General features: G+C 44.2%; 1 pseudogene; it reads right to left on the bottom strand.

The window, feature by feature from the left end:
• Positions 1–9,457: 9,457 nt before the first annotated feature.
• On the bottom strand, positions 9,458–9,898 carry LOC147663315 (membrane protein BRI3 pseudogene; annotated as a pseudogene).
• Between the last annotated feature and the right edge of the window lie 476 nt (positions 9,899–10,374).

The raw sequence follows: 10,374 nt of genomic DNA, 5'->3' as shown, positions 1-10,374 counted from the left end.
CTCCGCTCAGAGAAGCACTAAAAAAAGCACTTGTCCAAGAGGAGACCCACCCCCGCAGATAGCCCCTCAGACCCCTCGAAGAAATTAGATTGGGATTATTCAGCCACATCACAGACTTACCTGGAGCAGGATGGCGCCACACCCCTACCTGGTGCTCAAGCCTCTCCTCACTCATCGCCCCAGTCAGTCTCTCTGGAGTTATTATTCAGTACTTTGAAAGCCATGCAGAGCGAGGCAAGAGTTGAGAGTCGGAGGGCAAGGCAAGAGTCAAGGAAAATTCAGAACACTCTGAGAAAGATGAATAAGCGGTTCGACGAGGTGGATGAGAGGGTTACCCAAGTTGAGAAAAGGACCGGGAAGCTGGAGGACGACCTCAATAGTCTCAGGACTCTCAAACAGGACCAGCAGAAAGTGGCGGATGATGTTCTATGGAAGCTGGAAGACTACGAAAATCGCCAGAGGAGGAACAACATTAGACTGCTGGGAGTGGCAGAGGGTTTGGAAGGGGATGACGTCAGACTCTTTGTAGTGAACCTACTAAAGGGGGCCTTTCCGGAGCTATTGTCATGGCAATGGGAGGTAGAGATCCAGAGGGCACACCGTTTCCCACTTACGATAAGGAAAGGCCAGGCAGGGACTCAAGAGGGCAGACCAAGAGCCATTTTGCTATACGTCGGCAATTTTTTGCTGAGGCAGTTAATTCTGGAAAAAGCCAAGCCAGAGTCCAAGCGCTCCTTTAGTAATATAACCTTTTTTGGCAGGCCCGACTTCTGCCACCTCACTGTTGAGCACAGATGGAGGCTTAGACAGCTTATTGCTCCCATACAGGCTCTGGGGTCGGAAGCTTATTTATTGTACCCAGCAAAGTTGAAGGTGATCACTAAGGGGGAGGTGAAAATGTTTTTCTCGGAGATAAAGGCCAAGGAATACATGGTGGAAGTACTGGGTTTTAAGGGAGGATAAAGCTCAGGGATCAGTCAGGGGTGATTTTTTCACTATATTATTTTGTATCCTGGGGGGGTATACATTCCTTCTATAAGTTCTTGGAAATTATGTGAGGGGAGAAGGCGACATCTGCACTCCAAGCGTCCACACATAGGCCATTGGTGGCCTATTTCCTGTAGGTGGGGAGGGAGGGCTAGGGAGGGTAGGCTAGAAGGGGGGATGGGGGGTGGTGTAAAGGGGCGCACACAGCACACACGGGAGCACCTTCAATTTAGCATTGTGTATTTTGTAAGATTGGTTAGGAAGCTGGGTCAACCTTTTGTAGTCTTCTAATGTATTGCAGAATTGCTTCTCTTAACGTCTGTGGGTTGAATGATGCACAAAAAAGGATACGAGTCTCAGCATTTTTTAAGCTAATGAAACCTGATCTGGTGTGTCTGCAGGAAACACATGTTGAGGGAGGGAAGGGTTATCTACTTGAGCAGCAAGGGTTTGCCGTTTTAGCCTGCACCAAACAAGGGGTTAAGACAAGAGGGGTGGCTATTCTGGGCAGAGATAGGGAATGCATAGTGGGGAGAACGTCCAAGGATCAGTGGGGGAGGTGGGTTATCATTGAATTAGTTTTTAAGGGGGAAAAGTTTACGGTAATTTCAGTCTATGGCTCCACAGGGGATGACCCAGATGTATTTGAATTTCTTGATTTAGAAATGGCGAATTGGCCCGAGCCAATTATATGTTGTGGAGATTTTAATCTTATTAGTCCCTCGGGCATTGAGATTCGGAAGAGACAAGGCTACAGCGGGAGGAAAAAAAGATCACACAGAGCCTTAGTGGATATGGCACAGCATAATACTTTAATAGACCTCTGGGCAAATTTAAGTCCACAGATGGATGGCACTACTTACTTTTCAGCCCCACACAGAATTACTGTAAGGTTGGATTACTTTTTGATATCCCACTATTTACTCACTAGATCACAAATCAAGAAATGTCCCCGTATAGTTTCGGACCACAACCCTCTGGTGCTGACAATTGAATTAGGAGGGGTAGCCGCTAAACCATACTGTTGGACCTATGAGAGGGCCCTTCTTAAAGATAAGGGATATGTAAGATATATGAGAAATTGGATTAATAGGGGGAGCACATCATCGGGAATTGCTTGGGATGCGTTTAAAGCAGGGGTCCGCCGGGAAACACTTAGTTACTCACTGCATAGGCAAAGGGAAGAAAAGACGAGGGTGGAGGAAATGATTAGAACCTTAATAGAAGCGGAGGAGGAATTGGCTTTACTGATTCAAGTGGGCAGGCCTTTGGAACAGCAATTACTGAAAATGATGGTATTAAAGGCGGATGGAATAGAGGGTATAGCTAGTAAAACTGTGGCTAAATATCTGGCTAAAAAGGAGCAAGCCTTTGAGATGAGTGAGAGGGTGGGCCATATTTTGGCAGTTAGGACAAGACAGAAAATAGCTGCAGGGGATATTAAGTGCATTAAGGATAAACAGGGGGGATTGATTACTGATGCTGTGGGCGTTAGGGAGTCTTTAGGGAGTTTTACTCAGAATTGTATGATATAGAGCAGGGAGGAGGGAGTACAGACATTAAAGACTATCTTAACCACGTCGGTGTTGAAGGACTACCCGCGGAAGAGAGGGAAAGATTAGATTTGCCCATTAACCTAGAAGAAGTGTGTGAGGCTTTGGCGGAACTCCCCTCAGCATAATCCGCAGGCCTAGATCAGATCCCATTGGAATTTTATAAAACATTTCAGGTAGTTTTGCTGGGAGATTTATTAGCTACAGTTCTTCAGGCAAAACAAGGGCTTTCAATTCCAGCATCCTGGGGAGGCGCAGAAGTAATTGTGTTACTTAAAAAGTGCAAGTCACCTACAGCCCCGGGGTCATATAGGCCTATCACTCTAATGAATTCAGATGCTAAACATTTCTCTAAAATTCTCACGAAAAGATTAGCTAAGATAATAGAGGGACTGGTTAGCCCGGAGCAGCATGGATTTATCCTAGGGAAGGGCAAACTGAGCACATTAGGCAGGTTATCACTATGTTCGATGCCACTGAGTTCCCGGGAGACCCTATAGCTGCTTTATTTTTGGATACTGAGAAGGCGTTCAATAGGGTCTCCTGGGACTATTTATGGGAGGTGATGAGATGGTTTGGCTTGGGGGGAGGATATATTTGAGCGGTTCAAGCTCTGTATATAGCCCCTACAGCTAAGATCAGGATTAATAGGGGGCTCACCACAGGAGTGCATATAAGAAGAGGTACAAGGCAAGGGTGCCCTTCATCTCCCCTTTTGTTTGCCCTTTATTTGGACCCTTTCTTGCGCAAACTGTCCGGCAACCCTAATATTCCACCTTTAACTACAATAGGTACGCAGGTTAAGGTATTAGCGTACGCGGACGATGCCGCGATAATAACTCCTAACCCTTCCTCAGCAATAATAGAAATAGAGGTTGAGGCACACAGGTTTGGAAACATTTCGGGGTATAAGCTTAAAAGTAACAAGACACAAATTGTGATGAACCCACATGCCATCTGTAATGACCCACGGGTGTTTAGAGCAGCAGTATATCTGGGTGTGGAGATTACGGCAGATTTAGACACAGTAGTGGAGCGTAATTTGACACCATTATTGACTAAAGTGAGCTTGGATCTGGTAAGGATGAATAATCTTCGGCTGTCCCTGGTTGGTCGTACAAACGTTATTAAAATGTTAATGCACCCTAAGTTTTTATATTTTTTCAGGGCAATCCCCTTATTCTTTGAAGCTCAATGGTTTAACAAGTTAGAGTCAATTTTGAACAAATTTATTTGGGCACACGGGAAGACTAGGCGGGCTTATAGGTTCATGTCATTACCCAGGGAAAGGGGAGGGTGGGGGGCTCCGGATTTCAGGCTTTACTATTGGGCTTCTGTGCTGCAATTTTTGCAGGGTGTAATTGGAGGCGGTGGCACCGATCCTAGAAATTACGGCATTATCTACCAGGGTTTATGAATTCATTTTGGGAGCTAGTACAGAGAATGCTTTCCTGAGCTGCACTGATTCCTCCTATTTTAAGAGGACGAGATTTAAAACTATTAGGGTGGCCTATAATGTCTGGTCAGCGTTTTTAAAGAAATTTAGTCTGGGGAGGTTCAATAGATACACTAGATTGTACAGGAACCGTTCCCTACCGCCATTGATTTTTGCAGATTGGGCTAGGAAGGGGATAGTCAAGTTAGGAGATTTGTTGGGGTCAGATGGGGGGTTTATGCAGTTTTCATCTTTAGAGACAAAGTTCCACATAAATAGGAGGAGTTTTTTCAAGTACCTCCAGGTTAGGTGCTTCCTCAGTAATAAGATAGGTGGGGCTGCTGGGTTTGCCAAAAATGATACTTTGAAAGCGATAGAAAGAGGGGGGAGTGCTCTATTCGTAGATTTTATGCCGCTCTGGTAGCTACTAAACCAGATGATCTGGGTAAGCATGCTGCTAAATGGGTACTAAGTTGGAAACCGATGGAAGCTATTTTCAAGCTTCTCTGAAGCTAGGGTATTTAGTGCTATGCTCCGCCCCTCTCCAATCTCAACATTATAAAACGCTTTATGCACTTTATTTGACCCCGGCACAAATTTCACAGTGGGGAGGGACTTCTAGGATAAACTGCGCCCGATGCAATGAGTTGGAGGCAGATAGTATCCACATCTTCACTACTTGCCCTCAACTTCAGCCTTCGATTAAAGGGATTGAAGGTTTCTTGGCCGGGGCCCTAGGGATTAATATTATCCTTAATCCTCATTTGATTCTGTTGGGTGTCAGCGGGGACTCGGACATTGAGTATGATGAATTTGTGTTTATTGCTATGGCAGTTTTTAGATTGATAATAGCCAGGGTTTGGCTGGATAAAACGCCTCTGGCTATGCAACAATGGATGGCCACACTTCTGGCAGTCTATAATTTAGAGAAGGGTATATATGAGAGAAAGGGCAGGAGAGCGAGGAAGTTGGGGAGGAATATTAGGGAGCCTATCCAGCTCTGGAAGCAGGGTATGCGGGAAAGCTGAAAAATTTCACTTGCATATTGGTGGTTCCCTTTTATCTTTTACTGGTTTCCTTCCTTAGGTTTTTGGACAGTACGTAGTACAATGGTGTCATTATGTTGGTTAATTCAATCTACTGAACCGTAATGTGAAATGTGATTTACTTATTTTCCCTTTTTTCTCTTTTTCTCTTTTTCTCTTTTTTTTGTGCAGTCTTTTGAACCGTATTGTAATACGTTGGATGTTATTCCTCCTTTGTTGTGCTATGTGTATGCTCTAAAAAAGTTCTTAATAAAAATATTGAGAAAAATAAATAAATAAAGTCATTTATATATATCTATGGGAGCGGCGGATCAGCAGATTGTGCGAAGATTGGCCTCGTAGGATAAGCGCATCGTCCCGATTACGCAATCAATTCTAATTGGGTGTCAACTACTGAACAAATTGACTTCAGATATGCAAAAGGCACAAGTCGGAACTGAGGACTACCTTTCTGCCAAATTTGGTGTAATTCCGTTCAGCAGTTTGAGGCGGACACTTGTCTGTTCAATATGGGTGAAGATTAAACTGTACAATGGAATGTTGGAACCTTAAAACCAGCTTATATACCTTTTAGAAGAAAATTCTGCTGTGGTCAGTGCCTGCGAGCAATCCCTCCTCGGATTTGGAGGGTCAGGACTTTGTTTCATATATATATATATATATATATATATATATATATATATATATATATATATATATATATATATATATATATATATATATACATATATATATATTCACTAAAAAAAACATAGGTTTTAGGCCTTATATAGTTAGGAATTAACATATAAAAAACCATTGAAATTCCTCCTATATAGTTAGCTGGACATTTTATTGATATAAAACCAATGAAATTCGACATAGAGTTAGGTGCACTAACTATTTATCTGGACATTTTATTGACATAAAACCCAATGAAATTCCATATATAGTTAGTTGCACTAACTATATATCGCGTACCCGCAATCCACTGCTGATGATGTCACATATTACATCATTCATGACATGGTCAGTGACATCACTAATGACATCACTGATGTCATCAGTGATGTCATTTGAGATGTCATCTCAAATGACATCACTGATGACATCATGACACACCAATACCAGTTACTACATACGCACTCACTGATTCCTACGTCTACGCACACATTCACTCATTCACCCATACAATCACTCGTACATACAGTCACTCATTATTACAACACTGTCATATGCACTCATACACCTATGCAGACACTCACACACTGCCACTCATCCATGGAGTTACTCACACACCTAGTCAGTCCTGTAAAGAATCAATCACACTTCGATTTCCTCATCTATACAGTTAAACACAGAACACCTTACTTTTTCAAACATATACTAACACATACTTACTCTCTTATACAATTACTGATACAAGTACACATTGATCTGCACAGAGTCACTCGCCTCCCAGCCAGTTACACACACACTCAGTCTTCCATACAAATACTTGGGCAACCAATCAATAAGCTATATAGCCACTCATATAGCTACTGATCAACACATGCAGCAGCTTGCACAACAACAGACATATTGATGCACACTTTCAGACAGTTTAGTCACTAACCCATGCATTCAGTAAGACACATTCATTCACTCGCTCAGTCAGTCACGCACCTACTAAATCCTTCATCCAGACACTTATACATCCACTCATTCTTCAATATGTAAAACATATTTAAACTTTACAGAAACACACAGTCACTGGATGATGTCATCAGTGATGTCATCAGTGATGTCACTGACCATGTCATGAATGATGTAATATGTGACATCATCAGCAGTGGATTGCGGGTGCGCGATATATAGTTAGTGCAACTAACTATATATGGAATTTCATTGGGTTTTATGTCAATAAAATGTCCAGCTAAATAGTTAGTGCACCTAACTCTATGTTGAATTTCATTGGTTTTATATCAATAAAATGTCCAGCTAACTATATAGGAGGAATTTCAATGGTTTTTTATATGTTAATTCCTAACTATATAAGGCCTAAAACCTATGGTTTTTTTAGTGAATTTCATTGGTTTTTTAAAGGCTAATTCCTAACTATATATACTGTATAACCTATAGTTTTTTCAGTGAATTTCATTGGTTTTTTTAAATGCTAATTCCTACCTCAATAAGGCCAGAAACCTATGTTTTTTTCAGTGAATTTGCAAGGTTTTGAAAATGCTAATTCTATTAGCGGATAACGTTTAAATATGTTAATATCCTTGTGGGACCACCTGAGCAGCCCTAGGGATCCGATTTTTGATGCATGAACGATGGTTGGATGCATGATGGATGAATGATTGTTGGGTGGATGCATGGATGGATGCATGCATGATAGATGGGTGAATTGATGCATGAATGATGGATGGATGCAGGATGGATGGATGGGTGGGTGGATGGATGGGGTGCATGAATAGTGGGTGGGAGGGTGGCTGGGTGTTTTAAATGTCACCCGCCACCACTGCTTTGCACTCTCAATTTGTGTCTGTTAATCACACCATTACGGATCGCTTAAAAAAATACACACCATCCAACAAAAATCCATTGAATAAATGCAGACATCAAAAACAGATTGTTAAACCCGATTTCGAAACTTTAACGTACAGTGTGTGTATAAAATAAAGCTCACACACATTCACTCCGAATGACATCTTGGGATGGAATATCACTTCCTTAATGTACCCCCGCATAATGGTAGTCATTTTAATTTTATCGACCTCAGAAGTATGAAAAGCTGAATGGTATAGGCGGGAATCGAACCCCTGGGTATGGCGTCACACACATATTACCTACAGTTGATACATTAGTCTACAGAGCTTAGACGTGATGTATTTCCTTTTAAACATCATGTTTGCAAAGTAATGCAAAAAGCAGCTTATTCAACGTGCTTATGTTTTATGAGATCATAAACCTGTCACGACATGATAGGTAGCTGCGAAACAGCGCGCGGACCCAAGTATCTGGATAGTAGCCCGGCCTTGTGATGTTCCAGAAACACAGAGTAATGGAGCTGGAGATTCACAAAGAAGAAGACAGTGCATAGTGTCTCATGCTGAGACGGGAGGCCCAGCAGAGCGGGTATAGGGGGAGATTATAGGGGGTGGGGGTCTCCATTATCACACGTGCACGCAGACATGCAGGTGATTATGCCTGAAGTGCTTCTGCAAAGAAACCATCACATGACCAGAAAAGCCGAGCACCTGCTGTCTTCCCTCCCTTCATAGCCATCCCGCGATAATTGCAATTAACTGGAAGTCTTGTAGTGAAAGCAAACATTGTTATGGAGATAATTCCAGCCGATCGCTAATGAGCACTTCACACAACTGGACTCCTTTTCCTGCTATTACACGGGTAGCTTATCTACTACAACGCCCTCCATTCTCCATCAATGCCCCAAGTAATTAGAATAAACACGCCATAATAGCAACTGGCAAGCTAAAAAGTGAATCTGTGAAATCTTGCAGCCTTTCTGTCAGCTCTTCCTCGTCCTCAGAGCCTCCACCTGCCGCCAGACCTATGGTCTTACCACAATACCATCAGCACTGCCAGGAGTGTAATCCTCAGAGCCCCCCAGTATTCTCTGATCCCCACACACAGCGCAAGCACTGCAAGAGCGGAGGAGCCTCTGTCCCCAGCAGTCATTCCCGACACTACCAATGCCCCCTCCACCCTTCTGAGTGTGTGTCTTACTGTGGGCGCCCGCCCACGCCCACGGGGGCATGTGCAGAGAGGTGAGACCGCAAGTGCTGCGACAGAGCTTCATTCCACTCTGCCGTGTGTGAGGAAGTTGCAATCTTGAAATGTTTATTAAACATTCTTATAAAATTTTACATTTATAACGCAACTAAGCAAAACATTTGTGGTCTTTAAAAAATAAAAGTGCAAGCTCACATTCATTGAATATTTTTATGAAAGGATTACTGCTTCTAAATTTCGTGGACAGTCAACAATAGTAGAATAGCAGTTTGGATGCTACATAATTGTATTTGCGCCATCTGCTATTGGTTCTTATTAGAATCACATTTAGCAGTCGCTGCCCCCCAGGTTGGCCAAATGCCAGGGCATACGAAACAGTCTCAAAATGCAGAAAAAGAAATCAAATATTCCTTGTTGTAAAGGGATTTCAATCATGCAAACTTACAATTTTTCAAACCCCAAAGAAACTCCACCATTTAGTTCTAAAAACTTTCCTATGGAAATTATGGAGGGCTGAGCTGCAATCATCAGCAGTTTTTTACCCACCCTCATTTTCCCCCACAAGCCATGTAAAAGGCACAATTTATACGTGGTAGCACCAGGTTGCTTGTGTGCGTCACAACTGCTCTGGTGAAACAAATTGATATGCATGCAGTAACTATCAAATCACACTTTCCAATAGAAATATCTTTAATCAATTAATAGTGTACATAGCAGTATTGGCCGCAAAGGTCTGGTCTGTCCACTCTTCCTACCCAAAGGTTGCACCACAGTTGGGGCATCTTCTCTGCTTTAACGCGAGGCAAAAGAGAATACCAATAGGGAAGAATATTATCGCACACAGAATCCCGCAGCAGGTGAAGTCATCCTCCAACCCTGCACGCTGGGCATCCGCCAACCACAACAACGGAGGTGGTAGTAGTCGGCTGCTCAATGATCGTATATGTGCTTGGATATGGCGGGTGTGGGAGTGGAGTAGCATAACCTGTGGCCACGGCGTTGGGGTAGGGGTACGGAGGCGGCGCCTGGAAGCCCGGCTGGGCTGGCTGGAAGCCCGGCGGCGGCGGGTTAATGGTCCCGTAGCTGTGCTGCCCGTAGCCCTCCTGCCCCGCAGGGCTATAGGCGGGCGGTCGCTGCTCCAGCAGGGGCTTGTTATCCATGCTCCTCCCGGCAGCTCTGTTCCGCTGCCTCCCCGGGCACTCCTACCTGCTGATCCTGCTGTTCCCTGCCCGGCTCCACGGCAGCCACAAACTCACAGCAAACTCCCAGCAGCGGAGGAAGCGGCCGTGCTCTGCTGCTGAGGTAGTCACGAGACTGCAGTCCGGCTGAGGCTCTCTTGTTCGGGAGACCGGGCGGTACCGGGCGGACACATCGAACGCTTCCCCCAGGCAGGGGGAAGCGGAAACCAAGTCCTCCCGGCCCCGCCCACAACCAGGCGGCGGCGGCCATCTTGAGGCGGCTCGGGCCGCGGCGGTGATCTCGGGGGTAAAACGAGGAGTGGGCACCCTCAAAATCTAAATAAAACACATAAAAATTAAAGAGAGAAGCCCCCCAAGCCCCCCCCCAAGCCCCGCCCAAAAAAAAAAATCGCGAAAAAGCGCGAGGGGCGCGCACGCGTTCGCGCTTATAGATATAT

The sequence above is a fragment of the Lissotriton vulgaris genome, unplaced genomic scaffold (genome assembly GCF_964263255.1).
Source record: "Lissotriton vulgaris unplaced genomic scaffold, aLisVul1.2 SCAFFOLD_896, whole genome shotgun sequence".
Taxonomy (NCBI): domain Eukaryota; kingdom Metazoa; phylum Chordata; class Amphibia; order Caudata; family Salamandridae; genus Lissotriton; species Lissotriton vulgaris.
The sequence above is the reverse complement of the archived record's forward strand: the minus strand, read 5'-3'. Positions and strand labels throughout refer to the sequence as shown.